The 16,896-nt window shown below is 58.2% G+C and overlaps 1 protein-coding gene across 2 annotated transcripts in view; it reads left to right on the forward strand.

Moving 5' to 3' along the window:
* Nucleotides 1-2,042: 2,042 nt before the first annotated feature.
* The window catches only part of ZC3H7B (zinc finger CCCH-type containing 7B), a 43,170-nt gene continuing 28,316 nt past the window's right edge, over nucleotides 2,043-16,896 (forward strand). The window contains exon 1 of one of the 2 annotated variants that reach the window (XM_055141485.1): nucleotides 2,043-2,347. The gene's annotated coding sequence lies outside the window, so the exon portion shown is untranslated. The remainder of the gene's footprint in view (nucleotides 2,348-16,896) is intronic. The other variant, XM_055141486.1, reaches the window with a different exon arrangement.

Here is a 16,896-nt window from a genome sequence, read left to right on the forward strand (position 1 = left end):
AAAATGGATTTTTTGAATTATCTCTTTGCTATGTTTTAATAAAATTTTCACTAGAGTCTTTTGCAACAGTGTATAAAAATGGATTTTATTTGGAGGTTTTTAGGAAGAGGATGTAGGGAGAGAAGGTGAAAGAGTAACGCACTCAAGAGAGAGCATGGAGGGGCTGGAGCAATAGCACAGCGGGAAGAGTGTTTGCCTTGCATGCGGCCAACTCCGGTTCTATTCTCAGCATCCCGTATGGTCCCCTGAGCACCACCAGGAGTAATTCCTGTGTGCAGAGCCAGGAGTAACTCCTGTGCATTGCCGGGTGTGACCCAAAAAGCCAAAAAAAAAAAAAACAGAGAGAGAGAGGTGGAGAGAGACCCTGCACACATCCCCACATGTCCATTTTATTTTATTTTATTTTATTTATTTTTTTTTGGCTTTTTGGGTCACACCCAGTGATGCTCAGGGGTTACTCCTGGCTCTGCACTCAGGAATCACTCCTGGAGGTGCTCAGGGACCATATGGGATACCAAGAAATGAACCCGGGTTGGCCGCGTGCAAGGCAAACGCTCTCCCTGCTGGACTATCACTCTGACCCCACCCCCATGTCCATTTTAAACAAGCCCATGTCCACGATGAGTTTGAGGGTCACTGGACTCTGCATTTTAACTTCTGTACATAAATGTCCACCCACCTTGCCAGAGGTCACTTTTATGTTTTGTTTTGAGGCCACACTGGCGGTGTTCAAGGTTTGCTCCCGGCTCTGCAGTGTTTGGGGACTCTCCATGGTGCCGGGGCCATCACCTGAAGGGCAAGTGTACTTAATCCCTGGACTGTCCAGCCCCGAGCCCGCCTTTTCCTTCGCTAACCCTCTGGGTATGGGGGGAGAGCCCCTGCAGAGGGAAGGGTGGGGGTTGGGGCTTCCCACGCAGTGTTGGGGTAGCACAGGGGCCACTCCCAGCAGTGATGGTATAGCGCTCAGCCTGAGATGCTGGGGGCCCCACGGTCACCCCCAGGGGTGCTCTGGAGAACTCCAGAGCTATACCTGGCAGTGCTGGGGGCCTTACGGGGACAGGCATCAAACTCAGGTCCTTGCAGATGAAATGCATGTGCTCAGGACCCCTGAGCCACCCCCCTGGCCTGGGAGAGCATCTCACATGTAGGTGTCTTTTTTTTTTTTTTGCTTTTTTTTTTTGGTCACACCCAGCGATGCACAGGGGTCACTCCTGGCTCATGCACTCAGGAATCACCCCTGGCGGTGCTCATGGGACCATATGGGATGCTGGGAATCGAACCCGGGTCGGCCACGTGCAAGGCAAACGCCCTCCCCGCTGTGCTATTGCTCCAGCCCCACGTGTAGGTATCTTGATGTCACATACAGGCTCCTTTAAGGCAGGTCAGGTCAGAGAGATAGTACAGTGGTTAGGGTGCTTGCCTTGCCACGTGGCTGACCTAGGTTGGATCCCCGGCAACCCTTATGGTCCCTGAGCGCGCCAGGAGTGATTCCTGAGCATAGAGGCAGGAGAAAGCCCTGAATAACTCTGAGTGTGGCCCGGGGGGGAAAAAAAAATAGGGGCGGGGGCAGGGCCTTTGCCTTGCATGAGGCAGACAGGGTTTGATCTCCAGCATCCCATATGGTTCCCCAAACACCACCAGGAGTCATTCCTGAGTGCAGAGCCAAGAGTAACCCTGAGCATCACCGGGTGTGACCGCCTCCTCCTCCAAAAAAAAAAAAAAAAAAATCCCTGGCTTAGCCAGGGTGCCAGGCCTGGGCTGTTTCTGGCACCCAGGGGCCTTCCAGCACTGACAGGATTGAGCCCGGCCACCCTCCACCCCGTGACCGCGGGGGACGTAGGCCCCAAACAAAAAATTGTTCACATCTTGAGCGAAAGGGGACCTATTCAGGAAAGGGCGCTGCTGGTTATTTATTTGGGGGGGGGGCTGGGTGGGTAGGCCATCCATAAATGCACCTGGAAACGGGGCGGGGGGGGGGCGGCTTCTGAGCCCCCGGGCGTCGGCGCTGACTGCGCCGGGAAAGGCCGGGGCAGGGCAGGGAGGTGCGGGCCGGGGAGGGGGTCCCCCGCCCCCAGGTGCGCCGCGCTCTAGGACCGAGCAGGGCGGCTGCGGCGAGACGCGCTGCCGGAGCGGCCGGCCAGGGGCGGGCGATGAAAGTCCAGCGCTCGGGGGCCGCGTGGACCGAGCTGCCCGGCCGGCGGCGCCGGGGGCACGATGCGGCCGCCCGTAATTAAATAGCATTTACTCTTATTATTACTAATAATAATAATAACGTAATCATACCTCTAGTCATAGCATACCACTTATCGGGCTCGGCGCCGGCCCTGCGGAGCGCAGCCCGGCCGAGGTGAGTGCGGCGCGCGGGGGGCGCCGGGGGCGCGGGGGGCGCTGGGGGCTGCGGGGCCGCGGGGGGGGGGGCGCGGGGCCGCGGGGAGGGGCGCGGGGGGCCGGGCCTGGCCGCCTCCCGAGCGCCCCCCGCCTGGGTGCAAGTGGCCCCCAGCCCGGCCTGCGCCTCCTTTCCGACCCCTGCCCGGGGAGGGTCCGCGCCTGGTCCGCGAAGTTGCAAAGTTATTGTGCGGCCGGGGGCACCTGCCGCCCTCCCCCCCCCGCGGCTCGCCCGCAATCTCCCTCGGTGGGTGGGCGTGGGGGGCTCCCCGCTCGGCGCCGGGACTTGGGGGTGGGTGCGGGGGGCGCGCCGATGCTTTGCAGGGCCGGGTGCAGGGGGTCTCCGGGGGCCCGGCCCGGCCCGGGGTGCCCCTGCCTTTTGTGTGCGCCTCCCCGGGCCCCCGGCGGCGCCGGGAGGTGGAGGGGCGGCAGCGAGGGCCGGAGAGCGGGGCCGCTCGGCGGGCCGCCCCTGTCGGCTGCGGCGGCCACGCGAGCCCGAGGATCCGGGGCCTGCGAGCCGCCCGCGGTGGGGGAGGAGGGGGCGGCGGGAGAGGGGGGCGCGGTCCGCGGGCCGGGCGGTGTTTTCCGTTTTCCGTCGCGCATCCCAGTCCCGGGGCTCCGAGGCCGGCTCGGGGGGGGCGGGGGGGGGTTCCGGTGACCCGGCCGGGGTCGCGCACCCGGTGTGTGGGGGTCCTTCGGGGGGCGTCCCCGGGAGATCAGCCCCCAGAGTTTGCGGCCCCCGCGCGCTGGTCCTTCTCCCGCCTCTTTAGGCCTCGGGGACTCCTGGCTGCCCGCGCCGCCCTTCGCTCCCGCCCGTCTGCAGATCTGCAGGGCGCTGGTGGGTGTGAGCCAGGGCCGGGTGCGGGGGTCCTTCCCAGGGACAAAGCCGCCTGCCCAGCGGGGACCTCGGGAACAGACGGTTCACCCTGACGGACCTTGCAGGCTCAGGGGACAGCTCTGCGTAAGGGCCTGGAGGGGGTGCTGGGGGATGCGGGGGGGGGGGGGGCGCTGCGGCTTGGTCAGGAACTCCTTGCAGGGGTTACTTCCAGAGTCTGGCACACTTCGGGGTCCTAACTTCTTCCCATCTCCCCTTGGCACCTGCAATTCAGGCAGGAAAACAGCAGAATGCAGAGCCTTGGGCTTTAACACAAATGAGGTAATTATAGTAAGTTTGGCAACTGTTGGGCACAAAATTCTAGTGGAAGCCTTCCCTCTGCTCCCCGAGAGGCCCCTGGCCCCCCACGACGCCCTCCCTAGCTGGGTCCCCTCTCCAGGCTCCCCTGCCCATAGCTGGACCCCAAAGGGAGCAGTTTTGCGGTTGGCCCCCTCCCCAGCCTAGCCCCTCTGCTGTGAACTCAGGTTGGGTTTGGGCAGAGAAGCTCTGGGGCTGAGCACCTTACTGAGAGTCTTGGGGAGGGAAAGTTGAGGCATCAGCGGGCGCATCTTTGAGACTGAAAATAATAATCCCTTAAATAGCAGTTTCGTTTCTAACAAAAGGGTTCTCCCATGTGCCACTCACCGGCTCGAGGCAGTTATGACGCCTGCCTGGTACCCAGAGCCAGGGCTGGGGCCTGGGGGATGATGTCTCGCTGGACAGCCACGGACCAGGGCCAGAGTTCCTGCTCCTTTTTCTTTTCTTTTAATTTATTTATTTTTTAATTCTTTTTGGGATGAGTAAATGGAAATTGATTGTTTTTTTTCTTCCATCAGTGCTTTAAAATTTGCTTGGGCTTAGTATCTTGAAGCAATAGCACAGCAGGTAGGGCATTTGCCTTGCACGCGGCCTACCTGGGTTCGATACCTCCGCCCCTCTCGGAGAGCATGGCAAGCTACCGAGAGTATCCCACCCGCATGGCAGAGCCTGACAAGCTCCCCGTGGCATATTCAATATGCCAAAAATAGTAACAATAAGTCTCACTATGGAGACGTTACTGATGCCCGCTCAAGCAAATTAATGAACAGGATGACAGTACTACAGTGCTTTTTTTTTAGGAATGGGGATGGGGCCCCACCTGGCAGTGTTCAGGGATCACTCCTAGCAGTGCTCAGGGACCATCTGCAGTGACCGGGATTAAACCGGGTCCAGCCACGTGCAAGGCAAGCGCTTGATCCTCCGGACTGTTTCTCCAGCCTCTGCTCTGTTGTGTGGACGGCCCTGCGCTGCCTTTTAGGTGCTAAGAATGAAACCCAGGGCATCACTTGAACCCCAGAGCCCCTCCCCAGGCCCTAAAACAAGTGACTCTTCAAGGTCTCCTCCTCCCGGTGAGACGGAATGGAAGCGTGACTCTGGAGGGGGGTGGCACAGGGGAGGGGAGAGAAGAGTGAGGCTCAGGGCCCCCTGGGAAAGGCCCTCTGGAAGGGAGCACTCGAGCTGCCCGGAATGGGGAGGCGGGGTCTGGGTGCAGCGGAAGACGGGGTCCCCGGGCTCCCCAAGGTTACGGGTCTCCTCTGGCAGGGGCAGATGGACTGCACATGGCAGTACCAGGGACTCTTCTTGCCTGTGGCCCAGAGTGGTTCCGGGTCGCGCTTTGAGGACCGTGTGGTGCTGGGAATTTGAACCGGGTCAGTGAGGTGCAAGGCAAGCGCCCTGACCTGTCGTTTATTTGCTCGTTTCTGGCTGTGCTCAGGGCTTACTCCTGGCTCTGTGCTCAGGGTCACTCCACGTGGGCTTGAGGGATCGTATGGGGTGTCAGGGATCGAACCTGGGTCATCTGCCTATACAGCAAGCGCCCTGCCTGTACTATCTCTCCAGCTCCATCTTAACCCTTCTACTATCCCTCCTGCCCCATCTCGACAGTTCTTCTTTTTTTCTTTGCCACACGCAGCGGTGCTCAGGGATTGCTGGGTGGGGAGGAGCTTCACCACATATGCGGTGAAGATCCCAGGGTCTGGCACCAGGAAACAGGGTCTGATTTGTGGGATATGCCACGTGGAGTTCTGTTGTGTGGTCCGGTTGGATCCTGCCCAGTCCAGGGTGTCTGGGAGGAAGGTTTCTTTTGCCCGGGGGAGGCAAGATGCTCTTCCAACAAGTTAGCTTGAGGGAGGACTTTCTAAGGCAAGATCTTGAACCTGGGGGCTGGAGCGATAGCACAGCGGGGAGGGCGTTTGCCTAGCATGCGGCCTACCCAGGTTTGATTTCCAGCATCCCATAGGGTCCCCTGAGCACCACCAGGAGTAATTCCTGAGTGCAGAGCCAAGAGTAACCCCTGTGCATCACCAGGTGTGAATCAAAAGGCAAAAAAAAATTTTTTTTAAAAAAGATCTTGATGGGCTGGAGTGATAGCACAGCAGGTAGGACATTTGCCTTGCACGCGGCCAACGCGGGTTTGATTCCCAGCATCCCATATGGTCCCCTGAGCACAGCCAGGGGTAATTTCTGAGTACAGAGCCAGGAATAACCCCTGTGCATCGCCAGGTGTGACCCAAAAAAGAAAAAAAAAAAAGATCTTGAGCCTGGCGGATGGACACAGGCAAGTCAGGCTGGCTGCTGGCTGCAGTCACAGCTCACCCCATGACATTTTTTTTTTGGCTTTTTGGGTTACACTTGGAGATGCACAGGGGTTACTCCTGGTTCTTCACTCAGGAATTACCCCTGGCAGTGCTCAGGGGACCCTATGGGATGCTGGGAATCAAACCCAGGTCGGCCGCATACAAGGCAAACGCCCTACCCGCTGTGCTATCGCTCCAGCACCCCCCATGACATTTTTTAAAACAAACTGACCAACAGCCATCCAGCCATAATGCAACCGTGAGCGCTCTGCCTCTGGTTCAGTGCTTGGGGCTCACTCTTGACAGTGCTCAGAGGACCGTCTATGGTGCCAGGGAGAGAACTGGGTTCAGCTGCACCCAAGGCAAGTGCCCTAGCCACTGTTCAGCCTTTCCAGTTGTCTGATAGTGCCCGTGGGGAGGCCCAGTGCCCCGAGATTGGGCAGGAGACTCAAATCAGAGGAACTCAAAGCTTTCAGTGTGTGCGTTCGTGTTTCGGTTTTTGTTTTTGTTTTTTGTTTTTTTTTTACTTTTTGGGTCACACCCGGCAATGCACAGGGGTTACTCCTGGCTCTACAATCAGGAATTACTCCTGGCGGCGCTCAGGGGACCATATGGGATGCTGGGATTTGAACCAGGGTTGGCCACGAGCAAGGCAAATGCCCTACCCGCTATGCTATCACTCCAGCCCGAGTTTTGTTTTGTTTTTTTTTGCTGTTTGTGTGCGTGTTTCGAATCCGCATCCCTGCCATGTCTATGCTGGCGGGGCGGGAGCTGCATGAGAGCTCCAAGGACTAATGCACATACTTCACGAGTGGGAGGCTCGGGTTCCGCTTTCAGCACCAACCACATGGTGCCAGGAGTACCATTGGGAAGACCCCAATTCCACGCTGGCAGTGGCCCCCAAGCACCTCCGGGAGCCACCCCCGAACCAAGCCAAACCCAAAAAGGATCCAATCCGGACCTCCCACTTTTTTTTTTTAATTCCCACCCGATGTTGCTCACCTGGCTCTGCATTCAGAAATCACTCCTGGCAGTGCTCAGGGGACCATATGAGATGCTGGGGATCAAACCTGGGTCAGTTGCATGCAAGGCAAACGCCTCACTTGCTGTCTATTTCTCTGGCCCCGTGGGCCTCCCACATTTATTTATTTTCTAATTTTGTTTTTCTTTTTCGGTCACACCCGGTGATGCTCCGGGCTTACTCCTAGCTCTGGACTCAGGAATTACTCCTGGCAGTGCTCAGGGGGCCAAATGGAATATCGGGGACCAAACCTGGGTCGGCTGCATGCAAGGCAAATAATCTCCCTGCCGGACTATCGCTCCAGCCCTATTTTCCAATATTTTTAAATTAAAAAAAAATTTATTGAATGACCGTGAGATAGAGCATTACAAAACTGTTCAAGATTGGGTTTCAAATACAAAGTATGTTATTTTAGTTCAGCTTTAGGGCAAGGATTGGGGTTCGGGATGAAAACATCCGAAATAAGGTAGTGGGAAGGTGTCATGGTGGTAGGATTGGTGTTTGAATATTAAATGTAATGAAATATTGTGAACTATTTTATAAAATAAAATATTATAAAAATAAAATAAAATAAAAAGAATTATACTGGAAAATAAAAAAGATTGGGTTTCAGCCACACAGTGATCCAGCACCCGTCCTTCCCCAGTGCACACCCCCCCACCTGTCTCCCCCGTCTCCCTCCCCCGTCCCCAACCCCCCAGGCCTCCCTCATTTAAAGCTTGTACTCCAATCCTTTGGGCTATCTCCCTGGGCCCCTATTAAATTTTTGTTTGTTTTGGGGCCACACCTGGTGGTATGCAGGCTGACTCCTGGCTCTGTGCTCAGGGATCACTCCCAGCAGGACTCAGGGGGCCCTGTGGGGTGCTGGAGACCCAGCCTGGGTTGACTATGCACAAAGCTGCTATCACTCTAGCCCCCATGACATTTAAAAAAAAATTTTTTTTTTTTTTGCTTTTTGGGTCACACCCAGCGATGCACAGGGGTTACTCCTGGCTTTGCACTCAGGAATTACCCCTGGTGGTGCTCAGGGGACCATATGGGATGCTGGGAATCGAACCCGGGTCAGCCGAATGAATGGCAAATGCCTTACCTGCTGTACTATCACTCCAGTACCCCCCCATGACATTTTTTAATAAAGTGACCAACCGCCATCCATAATGTGTAGGCAGGCCCCGTGGCCACCCCTTCTCTCCCAGATGAGCTTAGTTCACTGTAATGGTCCTATCTGCAGGTCTGCCAATGTCCCCACTTCATGGATGGAACAACTGTGGCACAGAGAGTTCCACTGCAGAAGAGGCCTAGCTGCAGAGCAAACCCAGGCAGCCCGGCTCTTGTCTTGGTCTGGGAGGGACCGGAAGGGAGAAGACGGAGGGGGACAGCGGGGCGAACTGAGGCAGAGGTTGCGGAGGTGTTGGTGGAGAAGGTCCGGCCGTACCCCCAAGCGGGGCTGGGAGTGGCTGGTGCGTGTCACTGCCGGGGACCTTCCTCCCTTCTCCCCGTGTCCAGGGAGAGGCCGGTGTAGCCCGGTCTCATCAGTCGCGATGATGCTTTCCTGCTGGTGACTGTGAGTGTGCTGTCCACTGGCTGCCGGCAGTGTCCCCCGTACCCCAGGGAAGGGACAGTGGCCCATCTGCGTCTACCTCCTGTGCCTGTGCTTCGGTGTAGGGGGCCCATGCCGAGCCCCACGTCAGTCACCTGCTGGCTCTGAGCACTGTCTGTGCTTTCTGCTTTGTTTTGTTTGCTCAGGGCTTGGGGCCTTACCCAGCGGTGTTGTGTGTTTGTTTGGGAGGCCGTGGGGTGCTAGGGGTCAAAGTCGGGGCTCCATGGGGTGCTAGGGATCGGGGCTCCTGCCTGCAGAGCGTGCCCTCTGCCCTCTGAGCCATCTGCCTGGCCTGTGCCCTCGCTATTGTTTGGTGGGCGGCCACACCTGCGGGTGCTCAGGGCTGACTCCTGGCTCTGTGCTCAGGGCTCTCTCCTGGTTGGCTCAGGGGACCATGTCGGGTGCCGGGGATGGAGCCAATGTCAGCCTCGTGTGAGTAAGTGCCCTCCCCGATGTCCTATCTCTCCAGCCATGCCCTTGCTTCTAGCCGCTTTATTTGTTGTTTGCGGTTCAGAAGCTCAGACCCGCAGCCGCACCCATGCAAGGCGAGCTCTCTCCTGCTGGGGCACGTCGCAGGGGCTGGAGCGATAGCATGGCGGGGAGGGCATTTGCCTTGCACACAGCTGACCTGGGTTTCATCCCCAGCATCCCATAGGGTTCCCCAAGCACTGCCAGGAGTAATTCCTGAGTATTGCTGGGTGTGACCCCAAAAAGCAAAAAAATTAAAATAAAATGTAAGGTACTTCGCAGGGGCTGGAGCGATAGCACGGTGGGTAGCGCGTTTGCTGGGTTCGATTCCCAGCATCCCTTATGGTCCCCTGAGCACCACCAGGGGTAATTCCTGAGTGCTGAGGAGCCAGGAGTAACTGCTGAGCATTGCCGGGTGTGACCCAAAAAGCAAAAAATAAATAAATAAATAAATAATAAGGGACATTGCAGGGGCTGAAGCGATAGCCTAGTGGGAGGGCGTGGGAAGGGCATTTGCCTTGCACGTGGCCGTGGCCGAGAGCCAGGAGTAACCCCTGAGCAACGCTGGGTGTGACCCCACAAAAAGCAGAATAAATAAATAGATAGATAGATAGATAAATAAATAAATAAATGAACTACGTTGATGCCCCTGCAGTGACTATGCTCAGACTCACTGAGGCAGGACCAATGGCTGCTGCCCATTGGGCAGGCCTCGTGCCTGGCACGTGGTGGCACTCTGAGCTGCCACTCCAGAGAGATGCTGTCACGCCAGTGTCGCCTCCGCGGGGCTCCCTTATCTGCCCAGAAGCCCCGGCCGCCTGACATCTGGATCCCGCCTGTGCCCACAGTCTCGTTAGGAAAGCGCCGTCCCTGCTTCTCAGAGCAGCCAGGCCGGGTGCTCCCGAGTGAGTCCTCCCTGCGAGGGCAGCGGGGGCGCCGAGGGCACACATGGAACTGGGACTCAGGCAGCTTCGGGGCCCTTGGCATCTCTGACGGGCCCTGTCACATGTCTGTTGTTCATGAAAGCGACTGTGCCAAGACCACATCATCTCAGAGCCCTGTGAGCTTGATAGCACTCCTGGCGTTAGGTCTCCTGTCACCTGGGAGCTTCCGGAACTTGCAGAAAGTTCCAGAATCTTCTCTACTCGACTGCTCCCCTCATTCTCAGCCTGGACCTCTGCAATAGTCTCCTTAGTTAATCTACAGAGAGAGAGAGAGAGAGAGAGAGAGAGAGAGAGAGAAAGACAGCGCAATAGGGCGGGCGCTGGCCTTACACGTAGCTGACCTGGGTTTGATCCCCAGAAACACATGTGGTCCCCGGGTCCCGCCAGGAGGGTGATCCAGGAGTCATTCCTGAGCACCCCTGGGTGTGCACCAAAAACCCGAACAGACCAAAACTAAAACTGATCTCCCCACTTCCCCATTTGTGGGCTGCGGCCTTCAGGGCCTCCCTGACGCAGACCCAGGCCAGCCCTATAGTGCGGCCTTGCCCTCCCCCTGCTTTCCACTCACCTGCTTTGCTTCAGTGCCACCAGGCTGCTGACCTCTGTCCTTTTTTTTGAACAACCACAGAACCTGGTCCTTTGCTCTGCCAAAAGGTGTGCCCCCCTCTTTGGGAGAGAGGGGAATGCTCCCCATGGGAGAGACAGGGAGAGTTCCCCTGAGGTAGAGGATAGTGCTCCCCCTTGGGAGAGACAGGAGTGGCCCCACCTTGGGAGAGAGGGGAGTGCTCCCCATGGGAGGAGGGGAGTGCTTCCCCTCGGGAAAGAGGGAAGTGCTCCCCATGGGAGGAGGGGAGTGCTCCCCCTTGGGAGAGAGGGGAGTGCTCCCCAGTGGAGAGAGGGAGTGTTCCCCATGGGAGAGAAGGGAGTGTCCCCCTCCTCTCCTCCCCTGCCTGGCTCCTCCTCGTCTCCCTTCAGTGGCGCTCCCTCCTGGCCTGGGAAGGTGGCTCTGAGGGCTGAAGCACAAACACTGGGTTTGACCCCCGCGTCCGTGGTCTCCTGAGCACTGCCTGAGTGGCCCTGGGCCCCAAGGCAGGGGTCGGCCCTGCCAGTTTTGCTGGGTGTAGCCTAAACACCAAACCACATGCCACTTCCTCCTAAGGGCTTCACCCAGTCCCACGTCCCCTCTTTCAGACTGTGCCAAGGGCTGCCCGTTGGTCTCCCAGCCCCCCGAAGGCAAGGCCACCCCTGCCCCCACACAGGGACGTTACTAAACACATGCCGCAGCCCCGGGCAGAGCCCAGCACAGCTCCAGGCGTCTGTAGCTGCTTGGTGGCACAGCGGGTCAGAAGCACCAGAGGCGGCCCCACCTCGGGAGGCTGGGCCCGGGCGACCGCCACTCCCTGCGAGCCCCAGGCGTGCTGTGCCCCCATGGGGTGGGGGAGCCCCGATGCCTTCCGCAGGGTGCTTCTGCCAGTGCACCTGTCACCCCGCCTGGTGCAGAGAGGGCCCGTGCTCAGCCCCTGGGGGCAAGCTGGGAAGGGAGCCCCGCGCTGGCCCCCAGACGCCCCTCTGCAGGCGGAGCCGCCCAGGTAGCTTCTCCAGGCGCGGGGCCCATGCGAGGCACCCCCACGCTGGGAGTAGGGCGAGGCACTTCTGCCCCACGTGCCCCAGAGAAGTGGCCCGCTGAGCACGGGGCCGCCCGGGTGGTCACTCCGGCTGTGCAGACTCTCCAGCCCTCACCTATGTTTCCCTTGTTCACAGTTGCCCGTGATTCCTGAAGGCCTCACGGGTTCTGCCCCTTTTCTGCTTCAAAGGACCCCAGAGGCAGGAAATAAGGCACCTGCCTGCCTGCCATCCCATCCGCAGCAACCCCGACATGACCTACGATCCCTGAAGCACCACCTGGGGCCTCTCCCGAGCACTGCGCACCAGTGCGTGTGGCCCAAACTCCCACCTCCCCAAAATAAGGGGCCAGGACGTGGCTTAGCAGGAGAGCACTCGCCTCGCCCGGGCGAGTCCGGGCTTTGGCGGGCAGCCCCTGAATTAAGAGCGAGCGAGCGTTCCTGTCCTGGTTTCCTTTCAGCATCTGGCTGGCAGGTGGCAAGGGAGGGGCTGGTGGCGGCCCCGGCAGACACCAGTGGGATTGCACGGCCCTGGCATGTAGGAACAGCAGAGAAGGTGCGGGATGCCCGGCCAGCTGCAGGCTCCTGCCCTGTGTCCACACTCTTGAGTTCCCGGGAAGAAAGCCACGCGCTGCCTGGCCTGGGCAAGACTTCCTGTGGCAGCAGTGCGGCCTCCCGGGCCCTCTGTCCTTTTTTTTTTTTTCTTTTTGGGTCACACCCGGCGATGCACAGGGGTTACTCCTGGCTCTGCACTCAGGATCACTCCTGGCGGTGCTCAGGGGACCCTATGGGATGCTGGGAATCAAACCCGGGTTGACCGCGTGCAAGGCAAACGCCCTCCCCGCTGTGCTATCGCTCTAGCCCCCCCCACCCGCCCCCCGCCCTCTGTCCTTTCTAAAGACTCAAATCATCAGAAAGTTCTGTTTGGGGGCGGGGAGCCCCCTGGTGGTGCTCAGAGGCCATTCCTGGCTCTGTGCTCAGGGATCACTCCTGGCAGTGCTCAGGGGCCCACCTGGGGTACCAGGGGCTCAGCCAGAGCCAGGATGCGTGCAAGGCAAGTGCCCTGCCCGCTGTACTGTCTCTCTGGCCCAGGGGAGAAACTCGCGGGGCTGCACGCAGCAGTGCTCGGGGGCTCGAGCAGGCCTCTCTGGGCCTTTCCTGGGCTCTAAACACCTAGTGCCACCTTCAGGTCTCCCCTTCTCATGGAAATCGGGGACCCCAGCACCTGCTCCTGAGGTTGTTGTAGGGAATCAGACCACGATTCCTCCAAAAGTGGACAAAAAGTGTCCCCATGCACAGCAGAAGGCGGGGTTCCAAAGACCCAGGCGCCCTGCGTGTAGCTCTGCTCTCTCTCTTTCTCTCTCTCTCTGTTGTTGCTTATTGTGTCACACCCAGCGATGCTCAGGGGTTACTCCTGGCGGGGCTTGGGGGACCATATGGGATGCTGAGGATCGAACCCAGGTGGGCCGCATGCAAGGCAAGTGCCCTCCCCGCTGTGCTATGGCTCCGGCCCTAGCTCTGCTTTCTCACCAGTGCCCTAAAAAACTGCACCAGGCGGCGAGGCTGAGCCACCGTGATTCCGAGCTGGGCTGGGCACAAACAGTATTTTGTTGCATGTGCGGGAGCTGGGATGTGACTGACTAGGCTGGAATCTCCAGCACTGTGATGGCTGGGGGGAGGCGGGTGCTGAGTGGCAGGTGGGCAGGGGCCCCATAATGCTTACCTGTCCACGTCTCTGTGTCCCAGGCTGCAACCCCAGCCTTAGAGGGCGCTCGGGTGCCGCTGGCCAATTGCAGATGACACAGGAGCAAGCCTGGAGCTGTCTGCGCCGGGGGAGGGGTTGCTGGCAGCAGCGTGAACCCAGAGATGGCTTTCCCCCAGGCTGCCCTCGTGGCGTGTGGTGTCTGCAGGGATGAGGCGAGGGAGGAGGGTGCGGGCCGGGGCGCTGGGCCTGGGGGCCGGGGGAGAGGGGAGGTGACTGTGAGGGTGCCAGAGCCGCCCTGCCAGTGGCCAGCCCAGCTCGGACAGTCCCTGGTGCCCCATATGCAACCTTGCCAAGGACTCGGTATTCTTGTGCCTTAGTTTCTGCATCTGTAAAATGTGGATGATGATGACTTTTTCCTCCTTCCTCTTTCCTTCCTTCCTTCCTTCCTTCCTTCCTTCCTTCCTTCCTTCCTTCCTTCCTTCCTTCTTTCCTTCCTTCCTTCCTTCCCCTTCCTTCTTTTTGCAGTGATGGGGGACCCTTTCTCTGGGCTCTGTGCTCACACTGGTTCAATCCTCAGCATGTGGTCGGTCCCTGAGCCCCACCACAAATAATTAATGAGCACAAATCCAGGAGTAAGGCCTAAGCACTGCTGGTTGCACCACCCCCAAAATATAGGGCTGGAGAGATAATAAAATGGGTAAGACATTTGATCATGTGACCCTCAAACGGTTCCCCCAAACGTCACCCGAGTGATTTCTTTTTTTTTTCTTTTTGGGTCACACCCGGTGATGCTCAGGGGTTACTCCTGGCTCTGCAGTTAGGAATTACTCCTGGCGGTGTTTGGGGGACCATATGGGGTTCTGGGGGTTGAACCTGGGTCAACCGCGTGCAAGGCAAATGTCCCACCCGCTGTGCTATCGCTCTAGCCCCCGAGTGATTTCTGAGACCACAGCCTGGAATAAGTAAGCCCCGAGCACATTCGGTTGTGGCCAAAAAAAAAAAAAAAACAAGCAAAAAGAGGGACTGGAGAGTTACTCCAACAGGTAGGGCACCTGCCTTGAGTGTAGCTGACCTGGGTTCGATTCCCGGCATCCCGTACCATCCTCCAGCACTCCCATGAGTGACTCAGAGTGCAGAGCCAAGAGTGACCCCTGAGCATCACAGGATGTGCTTCCCCCAGAAAAAAGTCTTCTGAAAGGAGAAAGAGCTTAACAAATGATGACAGGAGTTGGAGACATAGAAAAAGGTTTGGTTGCTTTCCTGGCGTAGTAGCCAACCCTGGTTTAGTCCCTGGCACTGCAAATTGCCCCTGAAAAGTGCCAGGAGCTCCTGAGCTCGGAAGCAGGAATAGTCCCTCAGCATTGCAGGGGGGAGGCTGAACCTGCTCCCAAATGATGACTGGGACGGCGCGGGGAGGTGGCGGCTCAGGGGCTGGGCACGCGGGAGATCTGGGTTCCAGCCCCGACTCCACCTGTCCCTGAAGCACCACTGGCCGTGATCCAGGGAGCCCCTGAGCACCGCCAGGAATAACATCAGAGCCCAAAGCACCACCAGCAAAAAGGATGACGGGAGCCGGGGTAATGGGTCAGTGGTAAGGCACGGGCCTTGCATGTATGAGGCCGTGAGCTCAATCCCTGGCACCACCCCCAACACACACACAACCCGGACCAGTGGTGGAGCACTTAACTGGCACACCTGAAGGCCCCGTTTGAGCTCTAGCACCGCATGTCCCCGCTAGGCACGGCTGGGTGTGGGCCCTACTTTAAAACGTGGCTGAAGGGGCTGCAGTGATAGTACAGAGGGTCTGGCGCTTGCCTTGCACATGGCTGAGCCGGGGATGACCCAGGTTTGATACCTGGCATCCTATACGGTCCCTGGACCCCCTGCCAGGAGTGATCCCTGAGTGCCAGAGTAAGTCCTGAGCACTGCTGAGTGTGACCCCCCCCCCAAAAAAAAAAGAAACTGGCATTTTCCCTGGTATTGCTGGATTCCGAGGACTCCACTCCCCAGAGGATTCTGAGGTCGGTTTTGGGTGGGATCAAGAATTGTGGTGGTGGGGCTGGAGCAATAGCACAGCGGGGAGGGCGTTTGTCTTACACGCGATCGACCCAGGTTTGATCCCCAGCATCCCATATGGTTCCCCGAGCACTACCAGGAGTAATTCCTGAGTGCAGAGCCAGGAGTAACCCTTGTGCATTGCCAGGTATGACCCAAAAAGCAAAAAAAAAAAAAAAAAAAAAAAAAAATTGCGGTGGTGGTGGTGATAAGCGGGGACTCACTAGCGCCCCCTGGTGTCCAGAGTGAGCTTTTAGGAAAAGACTGCGGTGGGAGAAGCCTCTGACCCTGTATTTTATTATTTATATATTTATTTATTTATACATTTATCATTTCTTTATTTGTCTTTTGGGGTCACACCCGGTGATTGGTTACTCCTGGCTCTGCACTCGGGAATTACTCCTGGCGGGGCTCAGGGGACCATAGGGGATGCTGAGGATCGAACCCTGGTCAGTTATGTGCAAGGCAGACGCCCTCGCCGCTGTACTATCGCTCTGGCCCCTTTTATTATTTATTCACTGTGTGCAGGGGCCCGGGCGTGGCAGGTGCAAGGGATGGAAGCAGGGCTCCCACATCCCGCTCATGCGCTCCAGCCTTTACACCCGCCGGGCCGTGGGTCCCCGGGGCGTGGCCGGGGAAGGGTGGTTCCAGCTTGAGTGGGAAGTTGGGAGGCGCCAGACCAGGAGGGGCACATTCCGGGCCGGGCACACCCTGCAACCCGCAGGACCCTGACATGCAGATTGTCCTCGGTGCTCCTGGTGTCCTGAGAGGGTTTGTTTACTTCATAACTTACTCACAAGACGTCCCCTGTGGCGCTGTTCTGTGGAGCGGGAACTGGTTCTGCCAGCCAGAAAACTGGGGGTCAGAGAGATAATCCAGCGGGCGGGGGACTGTACGTAGTAATATGCAGGCTGATCCTGGACACCCCACAGGGTCCCCCGAGCACTGCCAGTTGTGATCCCTGAGCACAGAGCCAGGAGTACACGGCCAGGTATGTCCCTCCTGAAAAAGTATTTTTTAAAAACATCCAGAAAATTGTTCTTGGCACATGACTTGCTGAGTTAACACATGAGTTTGTTTAGTTGACACCTTCCGAACATGTGTGTGTGTGTGGAGGGGAGGGGGGCCGCTACCGGAGGGGCTGGCTGAGGCCTGTGAGTGAGCCGGGGTTGTGGGCATCAAGGCAGAAGAAGCAAGGGACAGTCCGAGACTGGACGGTGGCGGGGCAGTGAAGGGGCAGAGGACAGAGCGGCCACTGAGTTCCGCTGGGCGCGTGTCACATCGGAAGAATGTCACATTGGAAGCACACGCAAGCCCTAGGGATGGGACCAGGGAGGACTTCTTGGGTGAGAGGTGCTCGAGCTGGGTCTTATTTACGGAAAGAGGCGCACAGTGGCGCTCGGGGACTGTGTCCTGCAAGGGTCCAGTCCAATCCTGAGGTCTGCACAGAGCGTGTCCTTGGAACTGGAGCAATAGTTCAGTGGGGAGGGCATTTGCCTTGCATGCAGCCGACCCAGATTCGATTCCCAGCATCCCATATGGTCCCCCAAGCAACACCAGGGGTAATTCCTGAGTACATGAGCCCCATGTGAACCAGCCTGGCACGG

This window comes from Sorex araneus, chromosome 6 (genome assembly GCF_027595985.1).
Source record: "Sorex araneus isolate mSorAra2 chromosome 6, mSorAra2.pri, whole genome shotgun sequence".
In the NCBI taxonomy this organism is placed as follows: domain Eukaryota; kingdom Metazoa; phylum Chordata; class Mammalia; order Eulipotyphla; family Soricidae; genus Sorex; species Sorex araneus.